Source organism: Gracilinanus agilis, chromosome 3 (assembly GCF_016433145.1).
Source record: "Gracilinanus agilis isolate LMUSP501 chromosome 3, AgileGrace, whole genome shotgun sequence".
In the NCBI taxonomy this organism is placed as follows: domain Eukaryota; kingdom Metazoa; phylum Chordata; class Mammalia; order Didelphimorphia; family Didelphidae; genus Gracilinanus; species Gracilinanus agilis.
In genome coordinates, this window is record NC_058132.1 from 167,084,116 (window position 1) to 167,103,323 (window position 19,208).

The following is a 19,208-nucleotide window of genomic DNA, read 5'->3' on the forward strand; positions in this document are numbered from 1 at the left end:
TCTCTTTTCAGTGGCAAAGAACTGGAAATTGAGGGGACATCCATCATTTCGGTAATGACTCAATTTGGGAATGACTGAACATATTGTGTCATAAGATTATTATAGAATGCTACTGAGTTGTAGGAAACATGAGCAGATAAATTTAAAAAAAAACCTTAGAAATAATTGTATGAGATGAGTGAAATGAGTAGAACCAAAAAAACATTATATAGTTACAGATTTAATATTTGCAGAATTACTTGTGAATGTTCGCCTTCAGAGAATGACCTGAGAATGAGAAGTGGAAATATGAATAACATAATCTACATATACAAAGTGTTTGCCAGATTATGCCTTCTATTATGTGGCAAGGAAAGGGAGGTATTGAAATACCTAGAAATAAAATAAAAAAATAAAGTGATTTAGATGATTTTTCCTCTATTAGTGTAGAGGGCTTTGATTTCTTCATTTAAAAACTGTCTTTATAGCCTTTTACCACTGATTTATTTTATTTTTCAAAACTTATTTCATTCAGTTTCTTTTTCTTAATACTTATCTTAAAACATAAATTCTGTTAAGATGAATAAAGATGACTATCTAATCAATCAAATGTTAGATTGAATCAATGAATGAATGATAAAAACATCCATTAAGTGCTTACTTTAGAGTTCCCAAACATTTTTGGCTTACTGCCCCCTTTCCAGAAAAAAATACTACTTAGCCCCCTGGAAATTAATTTTTAAAAAATTTAGTAGCAATTAATAGGAAAGATAAATGCACCTGTGGCCATCACTGCCTCACCCTGGATTGCTGCAGCACCCACCAGGGGGCGGTAGCGCCCACTTTGTGAATCACTGCTTTAGACCAGGCACTGTACTAGCTTCTGGGGAAACAAGTTGAAAAAGGAAAAGCACCTGCTCTCAATGAGTTCAAAATCTAATTGAGAGAGAGATGACATATAAAAGCAAATTTACTTAGAGTAGTCTGAAAAACTCTGAAATCCTAGGGGTTCATCAGAGGGAGCATATTAAGGCTCAGGAGTGCACAATTTAAATCTGAAATTCAGAAGAGACTATTGGGGAGAATGTGGGTACAGATATCGGGTAAACAGTAATTCTTAGAGGATCTTAGACTGGGTCTGTGTATTGCTTAGCAGCATTTGCTTGTTATTATTTTTTTCTTCTAATTTGCTATTAATTATGACTTTTGATGAAAATAGTTAATTGCCTACAAATACATAGCTGGTCCTGAAATAGCTTCTATTATCAATCAGTAATTTCCTCTAGGTTAATAAATGATCATTTCAAGAGAACATTATACACAGAAAGTTAAACATTGTGGAACAATCCAATGTAATGGACTTTGCTACTATAAGACAATAGCAAGGGACTTGAGAGAAAATATATTATCTACATTGAGAGAAAGAACTGTGGGAGTAGAAATACAGTAGAAAAACAAATGACTTATTTGATTATATGGATATATGATTGGGAGTTTCAGATTTAAAAGATTGCTCTATTGCAAAAATGAATAATATCAAAAGAAGTATAAGTGATAACATTTGTAGAACCCTGTGGAAATGTTTATTAGATCTGGAAGCAAGGAGGTAAGAGAGGAAGGAAAGAATGAAATATGAAAACATGGAAAATGTTTTAAAAATTAAAAAAAGAAATGATCATTTCATTTGTGTCTATTCTATCTGTGAATTGTCTAGCATTTGCCATATTTACTCACTTTTGATTCTCTTCTTAAAGTGATTAATAATGACATGCAGGTATGTAACATTTCTAAATTATCCATGAAGTTTGACCTTTTTCACTTATTAAACCAGCAAATCTTTTACACCTTTCTCTTTCTCTGCCTTGACAAAACACCAAACATAATGTTACTTTATTGGGATGATGTTATTAAATTCTTCTTTATTTCTCTATTTTTTCCTCTATGACTATTTCACAGAAGTTGTGACTATCTTTTGGTAGTTATTTTGCCTACATTCACTTGAACACTGCCAACTTGAACACTGCCAACACAAAAGAAGATGTCCTTTGAAATGTTCTTTCTAGGTATCTTGGAGTAGATGATGAAACAAATTGTGGTGACTTCTTTATTTGCATCCCTGAAGAGCAGACTTGTGAAATTTTTTTTTAATTTAGCTACAACTTTACCACAAATTTACTTCAGGTTATACATCACATAATGAAGAACAGGCACATGGCCAGAGTGTCTGTGATGTTATTCCATTACTCTTCAAGTAAGAGGAGCTGAAGTATTTGATTCTGGGAAAACTATGATGATGAATAAATGGAAGTGAATTGTATAAACTTTGGAATACTGATAGACAAAGTAACAAATCATGTTTTTAGGACATCTTTTAATAGGCTGTATAGCCATAATTGTAGAACCTTTCAAAAGACATTAGCAGACCAGAATCTTTTGTTTTTGATTCTCTTAATGGATATTGCTACCCTACTGATGGCAACTAGTAAGACACAAAGCTCTAAGGAGAAGCTACCATTCAACACATGGTTAAAGGACTAGAATACTATCTAAATCTCTCCTAGATGCTTGTATGATACATCATCATTACTATTGTGGAAGCAGACTCCCCAACCAATTTCAAATGGGGAGTCACATTAGCCATAATTTTCAAATATGCAAGTCTTATTTCGATTCTATGAAATTTCATTATGACCTCTGGTTTTATTTATAATAAGAATACAATTGGTCCATGGTATCACTTCAATTATACAAAGATATCATAGAAAATTAACAGTTTGATTAGTGCTTTAGGCCATTAGGTCTAAAAGTTTTTTTGATTCTTAGCACCCTTTGTATCACTTTATTCCATTTCACCACCACTGTGGAAGTGGAAAAAGACTATTTGGAAATGACAGTCACTTTGTATTTTTATTTCTTTCATGTGTTATGTATGGCCAAATTACTCATCATTTGGTGGCCATCCTATTCTCTCCACATCTAGAGGGACTTGCCCTCAAAAAATAGACATAATCAATCACTCATAGCTTATGGGAACTTTTTCATAATGTCAGTGTTTGTTCTCTCCAATATAAATATTAAGAGCCCAAGTTCAGTTCCATGGTTTGATGAAGAATCGATGAAACTTTTATGGACATATTCAAATGTTTAGAAAATGCAAAACTCTTTCATGTGAAAGACATTTGGATTCTAAGGACTGACTCACCATAACTGTTTGGAATACTTTAAACCTTCCTAAATTCTTCATAACTTCAATCTTATCCAGTTGATTCTGGTGTCTGAATATGTTTAGGAGCTCCAAGGAAGTCTAATACTGTGAGTATTAAGAGCCTCTGGTGATAAAGAAAAGGAAATTAATCCCCATGTGGAATTTAGATGAAGAGGCAGTCTGCCAACCATACAATATCTCATGTTTTCAGTCTATTTCATCCTTTATGTAGTTAAGAGAGAAATCTGTGCCTATGAATAGCTTTTTTCTTGGCCTATCCTCCTTTTAGTGTACATCAGTAACAATATATTTACTCAATTATTGGATAATACCACTTAAAGTTGATCAACTGATATCACTGGTCACTTCAAAACTCAATTCTGTTTGCTTTGGCCTTAGTAAATAAAAATATTTCAAAAGGTTAAGAAAGTACAAATTGCATATTTATTTTTCTTGGAATTGAAGGATGATCTTTAACACTGTGTTTCAAAGCCTACTTCGTACTTTATAAAAAAAACCTCTTCCTGTAAAAGTCTATTGGAGACCTCTCATATAACTCTGGGGGGAATTTTTTAGACAGAAATTAGGATACTCCATGAGTGACCCATGGTATCTAGTCTTACTCACAGTACTGTATGTCTAAAATAATTTTACTATTTTTTGGTTTGGTTTGGTTTTACTCCTTTTTTACTTCTTCTGATTTTGGCACCCAGACAAGTTCAGCAAAACTTGTTATTAAATGGCAATTCTTACAGAAGTTCAATTTCATCTTCACATTGCCCAGGGTTTAGAAACATTACTTCTCCTTTGACATTCTTGGGTACATAATAGAAGATGTTTGGAAAAAAATGCTGGTTCCTATTTCTTTCATGGCCTCAGTCCAATATGGAGATAGAAGACACTAATTTTTCAACAAAGTAATAATTTGGTGATCCAAAGAAAAGGGAAAGACTAGGGAAAGCAAGAAGAAAAAAATCATTATTTCTTGAAATGTCTTTCAATGCATTATTCTCAGCAAATAGGCAATTCGGTGATACAAAAATAACTCCAAATATTGGTTCTGTATTTTCATATAAAATATTCTATAATTTGTTCCAACCTATCTATCCAGGGATATCTATAAAGAATATGTGTTTTGTTTCCCATTAGAATGTGAGCTCCTAAGAGCAGAATATATCTTACTTTTCTATTTGTATCCCCATGACTTTATACTGAACTTTGTCCAAAACTTTTTTAAAAATTGTGATTTATCTATTAATTTTTCATAGTTCTCTGATATCAACTCTCTTTTCCATTTAAGGTACTTACTGTACCCTAAAAATTTTCATGAATTTGCCCATTTTGGCCTCTTGGTTACAATATACTTTGATACTACCCTTTTACATCTTATCTATTTTTCTGAATTCTATCAATCAATTGGGGGTAAATTCAAGTGTCACCTCTACTGGAATGTCTCTTACTTCATAATACACTGTATATCAAGTACTTTCCTTCCTTGGTGTTCTTATAACACTTGTTCATAATAATAGCATGCCTCAATTTCATCATTTCTGAAATTTGAATAATTTAAATAACCTCACGTAAAAAAAATCTGCCACTTGTGACCTTCACACACAGTCTCCAAATCTAGTCAGCATATGATAACTCTACTTGCCCAGAGATGATTTTTCAGTTGTGAAAATTGTTTTAATGGCTATCTTCCCCTTATCTACAATGATTAGAACTGAATTTCAGAGAAAAATTTTAATACATTTTCAACCTCATAACCAAATGTAGGAAAGCAGAAATATTGAATTCCTCCTTTTTAGATGATAATACAATAAAGATGTATCCAATATAGACCCACTGAGATTAAAAATAATTGGAAATGAAACAATTTAATTTTAAAGAATGAGTGGGTCAAAAATGAAAGAATAGAAAAAATAAATAATTTTATTAAAGAGAATTACAACAATGATATAACATGCCAAAATTTATGGGATGCAGCTAAATCACTGCTTAGGGGAAAATGTATAACTTTAAATGCTTAAAAAATAAAATAGAAAAAGAATAGATCAATAAATTGGACATGAAATTTAAAAAAAACTAGAAGATGAAAGTAGTAATAATCTCAAATTAAACCTCAAATTAAAAATACCCCAAATCAGAGAGATTAATAAAATTGAAAGTAAGAAAAAACATTGAACTAATAAATAAAACTAGGAGCTGATTTTCTGAAGAAAGACAACACCAGTACAATAAAGGGACCATTGTTTAATTTGACTTAAAAATAAAGATGAAAACCAAATTAGTATCAAAAATGAAAAGAATGATGAACTCACCACTAAGAAAGAGAAAATTAAATACTTTTAGGAGCTATTTTGTCCTATTGTGTGCTAACAAATCTAAGTGAAATAAATATTTATAAAATATTAATTGTCCATATTAATAAAAATAAAATAAAATATTTAAATATCACATCTTAGAAAAACACATTAAACAAACCATAAATGAAATCCTTAAGGGGGAAAAATCTTGGTATCAGATGGATTCACTAGTGAAATCTTTGTAACATTTAAATAAATATTAAGATAAATTCCCTTTCAAAAAGCTATAGATAATATAAAATTCTTGATATTATTGAAGTATTTAGAACCTTATAACCAAATGTAGAGAAGGAGAAGTATAGAATGCATCATTTTCAGATGATAATTAAATAAAGATATATTCAATAAAGGGCATGGAAAGTGATGAAAATTAATTAGAAATTAAATAACATAATCCTAAAAATGAATTTGTTAAAGATGAAATAATAAATGATAAAATAGATCATAATAATAGATCAAAGATGAAATAATTACCAAGACAATCCCAGGAAATGCATATAAATACAAAGCACTTTTGACAGACATAAAGTCAGATGTAAATTGCTGGGGAAAAAATAACTGCTTATGGTAGTCAGAGTCAATTACATTAAAAGTGACAATTCCAGATAAATCATTTACTTTATTGAGTGCCATAGCAACAAAATTATCAAAAAATAATTTTTATGGAAATAGAAAAGTAATAACATTTTTTTCTGGAAGAGCTAAAGGCAAAGAACATCAAGGGAATCAATGAAAAAATCATAAGGAAGTTATCATTAACATATCTCAAAATATATTACAAACTGACAATCATCAAAACAATCTTGAAGTGGGTGAGAATTAGTGTTGTGGATCAGAGGAATAGATAAAATATGTAATAATCAGCACAAAATTACAATTATAATTTAATATTTGATAAACCAAATGATCCAAGTTTTGGGGTCAAGAATTTGCTATTTGCAAAAACAAACAAACAAACAAACAAAAATAAAACTTGGGAAATCCAGTATGCAGTTTGGCAGAAACTATATATATATATATATATAGACCAACATCTCTCTCTTTGTACCGAGGTATGGGTATGTGATTTAGACAAAAAGGTTGATATTATAATGAATTTATACTAAATATATTATACTAAAAAGATCAAAGAAAAAGGAAAAAGATCTTTAGGTACAAAAAGAGTTACAGCAGGTGATTTTGGGTAGCAAAGAATTAGAATCTGAGATTATGTCCAATAATTGGGAGATAGCTGAACAAAAAAATATATGATTTGGATGAAATAATACTGTGCTGTAAGAAAAGATAAGCAATGTATTTTCAGACTAACCTAAAAAGAAGTGAGCAGAAATATTATCAATGTACACAGTAAAAGTAATATTGTATGATGATAAAAAGTGATGACTCTTTTCATCAATAAACTGATCCAAGACAATTTTGAAGACATATGAGGTAAAATATGCTATGTACTTCTAGAAAAAAGAATGTATACAGATTGTAGTATATATATGAGCATACTTTTAAAACATTTTTTTTATTTTTCTTGGGAGGGTGGTCTGCATTTTCTTGGATAAATATACAAATGCTTCACATATATAAGCTATATCAAATTGGTTGCCTTCTCAAAGAGGGGAAGAGGAGGGAAAGGAGGAAGAGAACTTGAACTCAAAATTTTAAAAGAATAAATGCTAAAATATTTTACTTGTATTTGAGAGGCATTTAATAAAACTATTGGGGCAAAAAGAATTTTTTTTGCTTTATATTTTACACAAAGTATTTTTTTCTTACATTACAAATGATGTCCATGAAATTCCTCTGAACTTCATTAAATAGTTCTTCAAAATGAATGTGGTGATTCATACATATAATCCTTCTTATTATATAAGGCTTTGGGAGATAAATTTCTTAAATTCAGAAATACTGATATTCAGGATGTCTAATGCTGATTGGTCCCTTCATTAAGTCAGGCATGAAGATATTGAACAGAAACCTGTCAAACTAGCCAAGGGCAGAAAAATGAAGCATATTAAAACTTTTATATCAATCATCATTTGAAACCTTGACTGTAAATGTTTCCTATACTTTCAGAATAGATAAAGTAAGAAAATCTAATCTCAACAGAACCAAAGAAAACAAAAAGAAACAAATTCTTTCAAATATCCACTTTTCATCAATTTCTTGAGGGGAGGAACAGTGATGAGTCTTTCATTGTATCTCTTCTTATCTCAGTATCTAGCACAGAAGAAACCCTTAATAAATGCTTGATTTAAGGATCCACAAGGGTATGCTTTCAGATTCTAGTCTCACTAATTCTTAGAAGTTTTTTTTCCAAATATGCAAAAAACTGGAGTATTTTAATCTGATACCTTGACTATTCTTCAAAGATCTTGGTTGCCTTTTGTCCATTCCATTTATAACAATATTTGATGATTCATTATATTCAAATTTTAATCCCAGTTACTCCAGTAACAGATAACTGTGATATTCATACAGATATAAGAATGCTTTGCATGTAATGTTTCTCAGCAGATTGGATAATTTGAACATATTGGTTCTCTATAATATCAAGTGGAAGGTATTATCCCTTTAGTTGAGAAAATAAAAGGTTACCTTGATTTTTGAATGCCAATCCACAAAGAAAATCATTAAAGTCTATTTGAATTATTACATGACAATAGGAGGGCAAAAAGATTACTTTAAATGTGTTGGTAGGGTGATTTATTAACTTTACTAATCTCTTACTTTGTTATGATAAATTCCATAATTACAACCTAAATCATCAAACCTCATCTTCTACAAACAAAATAGTGATTTTGATATCAGTAATTTTTCTACAAATAAAACAAGTATGATAGATTTTGTTATGATGGTTGAGGGACTTTATTATAAAGATGTAATTGTTAAGAAGAGGTAAAGCAAAAGTCCCTGATGACAAAGGAGCTTTAAACTTTCCTTAGGTATAAACAGAAAATCAGATAACTCAACTCAACTTCCTGTAGAATTCCCCCAAACAATCACAGTGTGTTTCTTCAGGAAGACTAGCCTCCTGGCACCAAGTGATGTTTCAATAAATGATAACTAAATCTATATTATCAGAATAACAATGATAAATTAGTAATGCCACATCTGACTAATGATATTACTGATGGCAGTAAAGCTTAACTTCAGGGAATAAGGCTGATTCCTCCTCTGGCCTTTCAACTTGCCCTAAGACTTTTTTGAGGCTGACCTGTTGCCAGGTCAAACCAACAAAAGGTCGCTAGACTGACTTTTGAAAACAAGGCTTTACTGGTGTAAATCAAAACAAAGCGGTAACTGGTAAAAGGGAAGAGGGTTACTGGTAAAAGGGAAGAGGGTTATTAAGAAACCCTGGATGTGGTTTGATCCTAGTTATAAGTGCTATGTCTAACAGCTTTAGAATGTTGACAGCTGAACTAGCCAGGCCCATTGGCACAGGCAGGCCACTGGTTGATCTGACCTGCTTTGGTGAGGCACTGCTTGATGCTCGACTGCTGGCCCAGGGCTGACAGATGAAGAATAATTAGTTAATTGAAATGTATTTTGTTGCTTCAGAGATTGTTGGGTTTGACAATGAGGTGTTGCTATTTGTCAGCTAAATTAGATAAATCCTACCTAAATTATCTAATCCCACGAACCTCCTCCCTCCACCCTGGTTCCCAGGCTCCAGAATGAGTCCAAGGGTCCAGTCTCTGCCTCCCTTATATAGGGCACAGCCCAACAGACAATTGGTCTCATGCCCCAGGATGGCATCAAGACTCTCCCAAGGTTCCAAGTGTCCAACTGCAAACTGTGCCCAACAGGCATGGCTTCTTACAAAAACTTGCAAAACTTAACTTACAATTTTGATACTGTATAAGGTACCCCCAAATATTTAATTCAGTTTGAGCTAATTAAACTTTAATGTACTATTTTATATTGAAGTTATTAAAGCATGAGATAGCACTAAGATTTTTTGAGATAGCATACATTATATATTCTCGTTCTTGCAGTTAATTCATGATGCATGTATCAAGTGAACATAGCAATATTTCGTTAGGTTTATTATTTTCTGTAATGTTAGGAATTATAAGTGATGTGCTTTTCTCTATGTCTATCACACCAAGAAAGAGCTTAACAAATGATTGCTGGCTGTATATAAGGAGACCTATATATAGTCATTTTCTAGTCTAACATCACAACTTTGTCCTGATAAGGTATGTTACAACTAAAAATAATAATTCATATGCTTTCTTCGCTAAAGCCATTTGTGAGTCTCAAAAGTAGGTTTATTGTATACATAACAAAAGCTATTCAGATGATTGAAACATTTAAAAAAGTATTTTAAGAATTTATGTGAGACACACCAACCTCTTCAGAGCATAAAACACTTGAGAAAAAGGGATTAGAAACAATAATGCTTACCAAATGATGTCTGGTATACAACTGACATAAAAGTCTGCTACATATTGAGAGCATCAGTGCATGAATGAACACATGTGAATGTGCTTCAGTTATCCCAACATATTGCACATTAGCTGAATACAGCATGCAAAAATAAGCCAATTAATAACTTCTTCCTGCTTTCCTAACTTATCACCCCTCCTTAACTAAATTGCATTGTACTACTGCCTCATATATATTGTAAATCAAAATTCAAATGTCACTAAATAATAGTGAGTGATAGTTCATTTTGTTTGTACTTGGTATTATTTTTTATCTCTTTCTAGACTTCAAGTTCTGTTCATTGTTATGGATATTCTAACAAGACTTACTCTAAATAAAATTTTGTTGGCTGCCTGATGAAATTCCAAGACCTGAATGTTCTAGAATGTGAGAGGACCTGTGCTGTGAACTCTAGTGATTCTTGCAATAGGTCTCTGAAGAAAATATCATTGAATAGGATTCCATTAAACTGACTGACTTCTAGAATTTGAGATTAGTAGGGAATAAAATAAAGTATAAATATATTTGCTCTAAAAAGTCAAAAATAAAAAGAAATTGCCAAGATAGTCTAGAGAAAGAGACTTCTACTAAATTCTCTTTCAGCTCAAAATATATTACTCTATGGTCTTAGTCAAATGAGTACAGGAAAACATTGGGTATTTGTGTATGGGGACTGAAGAGGAAAGGAGGCATAGAGAGGGAGAGGAAGGCTAAAGAACTGATATACTGAAGAAAGGCTTTACATATGAGGTTATAAACTGATTAGAGAGCTAGGTTTTCTAGGAACCATTGGAGTCTAAGAAATAAATATGAAAAGGGAGTGTATCCAAGGAATGGGTCTAGTGTAGAGAGATGTGAGGTCTGTGATTATTCAGATCATTTTTGCTAAAACAGAATGGATGAAAGAAAGTAATGGGAAATGTTTTGAAATATAAACACCATGTCATGGAAAATTTCAAGAGTCTTGGAGGTAGCATGGGGTATCAATCTTGGCTCTTCTACTTACGATCTTTGTTGAATCACCTAATATTTTGGGGCTTTATTTACTCATTTGTAAAATTGAAGGGTGTAGCAATCCAGGTATACATTAATTGTGATATTATTTTAAGAGTGCTCAAAAATGACTCTTGTATTGCTTATGAATGATTTCTATAACCTTGAGATGAATTAAACCTCAACCTTGCCAAATTCCTAGCCCTTCCCTAAGGCTACACTCTGGAAGACTGGTCAGTTATCTCAGGCTCCTTATTTTACCAAAAAACAAGTAATTAGTATCAAGATCTTAGGCCATATGGATTCAGGATCTAGATGCTTCCTCTATCTATTGCTTTAGGGTCCAACAGTCTGTATCTCGTGATGTTTACCTCATATCAGACCACTTGGCTCCCTCTTCCCCCCGTGTATGATTGTAACCCTAATAAAAGTAGCTATATGACAGCTGAGGCAGAAGCTCTTAACCATCAGAGCTCCTGACCAAGAAGCTCTTGACCATAAGAGCTTACTCGCTGTCTGTCTACCTTATGCCAAAACTTTTTGTGTCTGTGTGTCTTTATTCTCGCCTTCTGTTCTCTTTCCATTAATCCTTAACCTGTAACCCATTTTCACTCAGTCCTTGGTTCCCCTTTCTGAGTGTCCAACCCACTAGGAATCTTTGTGGAGTTGGTGGACGGCTTCATAGGGGGTGACTAGACAATCTCAAAGTTCTCTTCCAGATTTAATTTTATCAATCTTCTAAATTGATTGCCTTCATTCACATCAATAATAAACAAAATTTTTGTTATTATTTTTGTTTTCCTTTTGAATAATCAAAAATGAGGTTCCATATGAAATACTTTTGGGTTGGTGGATATACTATTTCTAATATTTAGTTTAGGAAGAACTTCAGTGAACTGATGCAGAGAGAAATGGGCAGAATCAAGTGAACACTGTAAACAGAAAGTGAAACATTGTTGAACTATGCAATGGAAAGGACTTTACTACTAGTAGCAATGCAATAATCCAGGACAATCCTGAAGGAATTGTGAGGAAGAATGCTATTCACACTGAGAGAAAGAACTATAGGAAAAGAAAGACAAAAGAAAAACATGTGACATCACTTATCACTTGTATATATGGGTATATGATTTGGGATTTAGGCTTTAAAAGATTGTTCTATAGCAAAAATGAATAATATAGAACTAGGTATCAAGTGATAACATTTGTACAACCCAGTGGAATTGCTTGTCAGCTCTGGGAGTGGGGAGGGAAAAAAGGGGGCAAGAAAATAAATCATGTAAACAGGGAAAAATATTTAATAAATAAATTAATAAATTAAATTTAGTTTAAACTTGAATATATGTATATATATATATATAATATTACTTTTAAAATGGAAAATTTAAGTATTTTCTTTCCCAGTTTCTTTTGTCCTTCTTTGTTTTTATCTCCTCTATTGTCTAGTAACTTTAGCCATGGGACCCCAACTCATTCAAAATTCATGATTATATGGTTCAAACTTTCATGGTGAACTATAAAACTGTGAAACACAGAGAGGAAAATGATGTCATTATAATTAATATTTTGAAAAGTTTTATGACCTTAACAAAATAGTGTTGAAATTCAAATATTTATAATTTAGTTATACTTTTTCAGATTATTTTATATTTTATATGCATTTTTGGTTTTGAATCTATTTTACTTATTATATGACCAATTTATATATGTTCTTTTGATGTTATTCATTTAAAACCAGGTATTTGATTTAAAAAAATGTTGAGGACACATCTCTTGCTCATATCATTGAACTGTGGCGTGATTTTTAAGTGTAACTCCTTACACCTGTTAAACATCACCCACTCATCCACTCAGAAACACACACAAACAGATGAAGATTAAAATTTCAGGTCAGGGATGGAGATGTTCTTGCAATAGGGATAAGAGTATGGAATTCTAAATGTCAGGCAGAAGCATACCAGAGCCCTTGACTGTCAAGGATAAGAGGAACAGCACTATAGATGATATTCTTACTAATTTCTCTTAGAAAGTCTCCTCTATGACATCGGATAAAGGCCAACAATAACCTGAGATGGGGCTTAGAAATAGGACTAAGATCCCTACCCAAGTCGAAGTGGTCCTGATGTTCACTGTGAAGACCTGGTTTCAATTTCTTTCTCTGGCACTTACTAGTTATGCAACCACAGACAAATCCTTAACTTCTCCAGAGACAGATGATTTTCTTCATTTAATAACACTGAGAAAACAATAACCGCAGTACAGCTTTTCAAGCTTGTTATAAGGTATAAAGTAGATAATATATGTAAAGTGCTTTGCAAACTTTGAAATGCTGAATAAATAGCAAGTTAGTATTATAGCAAACTCAAAAGGAAAAATGGTAAAGAGGACAAACTGCAAAATTGCCTGAGGCAATGATTTGGAACATAATGGGTTAACTAGAACTTCTCTGAGTCTTTCCCACCCTTCTTGTTTCACCAGGTCTAGGAAAGGGAACTTTAGCTGATTTGAGGAATCCACTGGTGGCTGACTTGCAGATTTAGAAGAGTAATACCACATATAGAGGAGAGAACAAAATCAGAAGCCACCTAGGTATGGCATAACTTGGGCATAAACTAGGAGTAGAAGAACTAGTTGGGGTTTTCAATAGTTTATTGCTAGATTATCTTCATTCTGTCATCTACTAAGAGTTGGCATGTTGGAGCAGCTGTGTAGCTCAGTGGATTGAGAGTCAGGCCTAGAGACGGGAGGTCCTAGGTTCAAAGCAGGCCTCAGACACTTCCCAACTGTATGACCCAGGGCAAGTCACTTGACCCCCATTGCCCATCCTTACCACTCTTCCACCTATAGGCCAATACACAGAAGTTAAGGGTTTAAAAATAAAAGTGTGGGCATCTTCAACCCTCTGTAATGAGCTTTCATTCATCTCCTTTCCCCTTCTTCCACTCCCCATGGACCTCCCACCTTTTAGTAGCACTCCATTTCCTATAGAACAAAATAATAAATCTTCATTTCTTTTCTTACATTATATTGCTTTCTTTTATGTACTTACCTTTTTCCCTCAAATTTGTCTAATAGGTCTTCCCTCTAAATTTCAGTTCATATCTCACCTCTATGCCTTTATATAAATGGTTCCCATGTTTATAATGTGCCTCTTCCTCACCTCTGCCTCTTGTCATCCTTGGCTTCCTATCTACATGATAACCAGCTACATGAGTTTTTTTTTCCTTACTGATTTCTCCAGTTATTGATCTCTTCCTCTAGAAATCATTTTGTCTTACTCTCTAATTATTTATCTCTTTTATATAATGTATTCTGCTATAATAATGGAAACTCTTTGAGAAAAGAAATTATTTCAAGATTTTCTTTTCCCCCCTAGCACCTAGCAAAATCCATGGCCCACTATATATAGCCCTGAAGTAGACACATGATAAACACTTACTGCTTATGGATAAAAGAGAAGAGTATCCTTAGGTGTACCACTTTCTCTTTAGAGGTTCTATTTTCTTCACCTATGAATAAAAATGAAGACACCCGAATATTTCTGCAGAAACAGAAGGCAATGATTATCATCTCCTTCACACCTCTTTTGGTGTTCTTATATATTTCCTTTCGGAACTCCAGGATATGATGCTAAGAGTAGTTTCCAGGGTTTGATATGAGTTAAAAGTAATTTATTCAAGTCATACTAATGCCAAATAAACTTGGGAAATGACCATCGAAGGGGGACTGAGATTTTGGGGAAATAAATATATTAAACTGAAGGGCTGTTTCTATATTGAATGCCAAATATGGCTTTGGACTTAACAAAAGAGCTGAAATTTCTTGTGTAGCCCTAGGCATTGAAGTAGTCTCACAGAAGAACAATAATGCACTTCAAGAAAGAGGAAAATGGGATAGCAACCCCATTGCACTCTAGCAACTCAGAGGAAGCTCCCTGAAGCAAATGATGACATCAGGTAAATGTAAAAGAAGTCCAATAATAGATAGAAATAGCAACTCTTAGGAAATCAGAACACAGTAGTAATTCCAGAGCCAGAAAGAAATGACAACTGCAGAAGTGCCTTGAAAAGAAACAGACATCTATTTGATATGAGAAAAAATCCTTGACAGATATTCTATATATCCCCTTAGTACCATGTGTTATATAGGAAAGATTTCTTCTTCCATCAGAGGCATGGGTATCTAGGAAAGATTTTACTCTTCTTTCTTTATGGGGGATTTGCAATTGCCATTTTTGTTGCCTTATGAAAAAGTGGATAGTGTTTGACTTGAAGTCGGGAAAATGAGTTAATTTCCTGCCTTAGACACGTACTACCTTTGTGATCCTTGATAAGTCACTTTGAAACTTGATTTCAGAGAAGCTGTCATTTGTGGAAGGATTTTTCTCACAAGGTATTATATACACTAATGAAATCACAAGTCTAGACCATAAAGTTCACTCTCTTATCCCCTTACCCCTTCCCACTTTGTGTTATTCTACCTCTTTTGGTCTGATGAAGTGTATTTTCTCCTTTTTATTTGCTTTTTTGTTTTGTTCCAATTAATATTTTTACCAATTGTCTTAATTTGATCTATTGGCAAAGAATGCACAGGACAGGAGTTTGATCTTTGTTTGAATAATAAATTTGAATATTTAAATACCCCAAATACTTCAGCTTGAGCCTGGGGAGAAGAGACACAGGGGATACTGAATATAACATGACAATTTATGTTAAATGATCTCTGAGATCCCTTCTAACTCTGAAACTTAATGGGTCTATGGAATTATCCTCCCTCCATCATTTTCTCTTGGAATTGAAGTATTTAAAAAATTCTATGAATGAATTTACCCAAATATACAATGTATCATTGAATAAAAATTTTCCTAACTGAGTTGTCTAAATTATTAGTGTTCTCTAAATAGGAATTTCCAGTGAGTAAGGAGTAAACCATAGTATAAGGCAAATAGCTTTGACACTGACACCATTTGTCTTGGGTTTGAATTCTTTTTTTGCTGAGTGACAACCAGCAATTCATTTCACTTCATCTGTAAAAATATAAATAATATATGAAATACCTATTTTACAAGGTTGTCTTATGAAAAAGACTTTGTTTTGCATATAGCATTGAATAAATATAGGCTACTAATATTGTATTTTGATGCACCTGGATTTATCAGTGAATTTTAATTTGTACAGTTACAAAGTTCTCTAATCTTCCTTTCCATTCCCATTCCCCCCCCTTTCCATAGCAGTCTGGGGTCAGTATCTGGGACATAGCATGCTGAATGCTAGCTAGTTTGTTCCCTGTAACATATATACTCACATTCCTATATAGGAATTTTAGTGATTTAAAGAACCTTGTTTTAATGACCTCTCTGTGTTTCCTGATGTAGCATTTCCAAATTCTCTCCTCAAAGTCACCTAAAATGAGTGCTAAAAGGAAACAAGACAGCAGACTTGAAACCTTATAGGATCCTACCAAATGCCAGCTCCATTATTAAAAATACAAGAAATATTTCTCAAAGTTCAGCAGCCACTTTACTTCATGTGCTTACCACATATGTGGTTTTGAGTAACTGGGGATCAAACACAGAAGCATAGAACCTCGAATTGGGTAGGACTTATTCCTGATTTTCCTTTCAGTCTCAAAAGGCAATAGAGGAATATAGGAAGAAAGGGAATAATAATTCATATACTGCCTACTGTCTTTCAGGCACTGTTCTTAGCACTTGATGAAAAATATATCATTTGATCGTAACAACATCCCTGAAAGATAGGTTCTGTTATCATCCCCACTTTATTGGAATAATAAACTGAGGCAGATAATAAACATGAAGCAGAGGATAAGCACCTTGACTAGAAGTCACACAGACAGTAAGTAAGTGTTGGAGGTCATATTTGAACTCAGATCTTTGTTACTCCAAGCCCAGTCCTCTATCTGCTTCACTACCTGGGTACTCTAATACTGTTTTTGAGGTTCAAATGAGATAACAGAATTATAGACCCATTGCCCATGAGCCTATAAATAGTAATGATTTAGGTGTTATTTTAAAAATATATTTCATTAAAAGTGTTCCAAATACCTCCTAATTAAAGAAATGCAAATTAAAACAACTCTGAGATACCAACTCACCCCCAGCAGATTGGCCAATATGGCAGCAAAGGAAAGTTATAAATGTTGGAGAGGATGTGGCAAAATTAGAACACTAATACACTGCTGGTGGAGTTGCGAATTGGCCCAGCCATTCTGGAGGGAAATTTGAAACTATGCCCAAAGGGCACTAACAGACTGTTTGTCCTTTGATCCAGCCATACCATAGCTGGGTATGTACCCCAAAGAGATAATAAGGTAAAAGACTTGTACAGAAATATTTATAGCCGTGCTCTTCATGGTGGAAAAAAAAATTGGAAATGAGGGGTTGTCCATCAATTGGGGAATGACTGAATAAATTGTGGTATCTGATGGTGATGGAGTATTATTGTGCTGAAAGGAATAATGAACTGGAGGAATTCCATGTGAACTGGAAAGACCTCCAGGAACTGATGCAGAGGGAAAGGAGAAGAACCACAACATTGTACACAGTCTGATACATTCTGGTATAATCAAATGTAATAGACTTTTCTACTAGCAGCAATGTGATCCAGGACAATCCAAAGGAACTCATTGGAAAGAATGCTATCCACATCCAGAGAAAGAACTGTTGGAGCAAAGACGCAGAAGAAAAATATATGATTGATCACATAGTTTGATATGGATATGATTGGGGTTTTGATGTTAAAGGATAACTCTACTGCAGATATGAATAACATGGAAATAGGTTTTGAACAATGATATGTGTATAACCCAGTGGTCAGCTCTGGGAAGCAGGAAAGTGGAAGGGGCAGGGGTGTGAAATCATAAATCATGTAACCATGGAAAAATATTTTAAATAAAAAAGGAAAAAAAATTAAAAATATACATATTTCATTCAAGTTTTTAAAATGATCTAAAAAAACCCTTACTTTCTGTCTGAGGATCAATATTGGGTATTGATTCCAAGGCAGAAAAGTAGTAAGGGCTAGGTAATGGGGGTTAAGCAACTTGGCCAGGGTCACATAGCTAGGAAGTGTCTGAAGCTAGATCTGAACCCAGGACCTCTGTCTCTACATTCACTGAGCCAGCTAAGCTGTCCCCTTAAAGATGATATCTTTCACCAGTTCTCCTACCCATGGGTATCAAAAGTACAACATAGCCGGCAGCTGGGTAACTTAGTAAATGGAGAGCCAGGACTAGAGGCAGGTGGTATTGATTCAAAGACAGAAGGTAAGGGTTTAAAAAGAATACAGCATACCTGAAAACACAAGTTTGAAGAAATAACAGGAAGGTTGACTTCCCTGCAACCTGTGTATATGAGGCAATCATGACAAGCCACTAGGGCTTAAAAGTTGCTAAAAAAGTTTAAAATTTCCCTAACATTTTTGGATATTCAATACAAGAAGTTCAGAACAGCCGAGAACCTAACAACACACTTAAAGGAACAATTGATGATAGAACTGCTAGATGATCATACTACCCAGATACAGACAAAGAGCAAGAAAGGTTTTAATTATGAATATTGTATTCACATTGTGTCCTTGATGGAGCCAACTTTCACCAGGGAATTGTCTTGGAGAGGAAAACCATACATGGCCATTATCCATTCCTTTTCTTTATTCAGAGACCTTCCTCAGAATGACAGCACTGATTAGATTTGATCAAGTTTGGAAATTGTATTCTATATCAAATCAGATTATTATTTGAGTATGCACATGCAAATTGATTTCTGAACCCATTATAAATATCTCCTGGTGTGAAAATTTCCTTCACTAGTGTAGATCAGTAATTCATCTGCCAATTATATTTTTAGAGGTTTGCTTGAGGCATCAAGAGGCTAATTGACTTCACCTTTATCATCTATCTAATAATTGTCAGAAATAAGATTCCAAACTAGATCTTCCTAATTTTAAGAGTTATCCAGTATGCCAAGCTGCCTCTCCTTACATGTGTACACAAAAGATAGATACAAATAAGATACTTACCTTCTCATTTTTACCTGGATGCATTTTTTCACTTTGGACCTTCTCTGACTGACCTCTATCATATCCTCATCTCATATTCTCAAACATCAACCCTACTTTTCAGTTACTTTCTCTATGTTATCTAGGTTCTTTGAGGAAAGGGACTTCCTTCCTTCCTTCCTTCCTTCCTTCCTTCCTTCCTTCCTTCCTTCCTTCCTTCCTTCC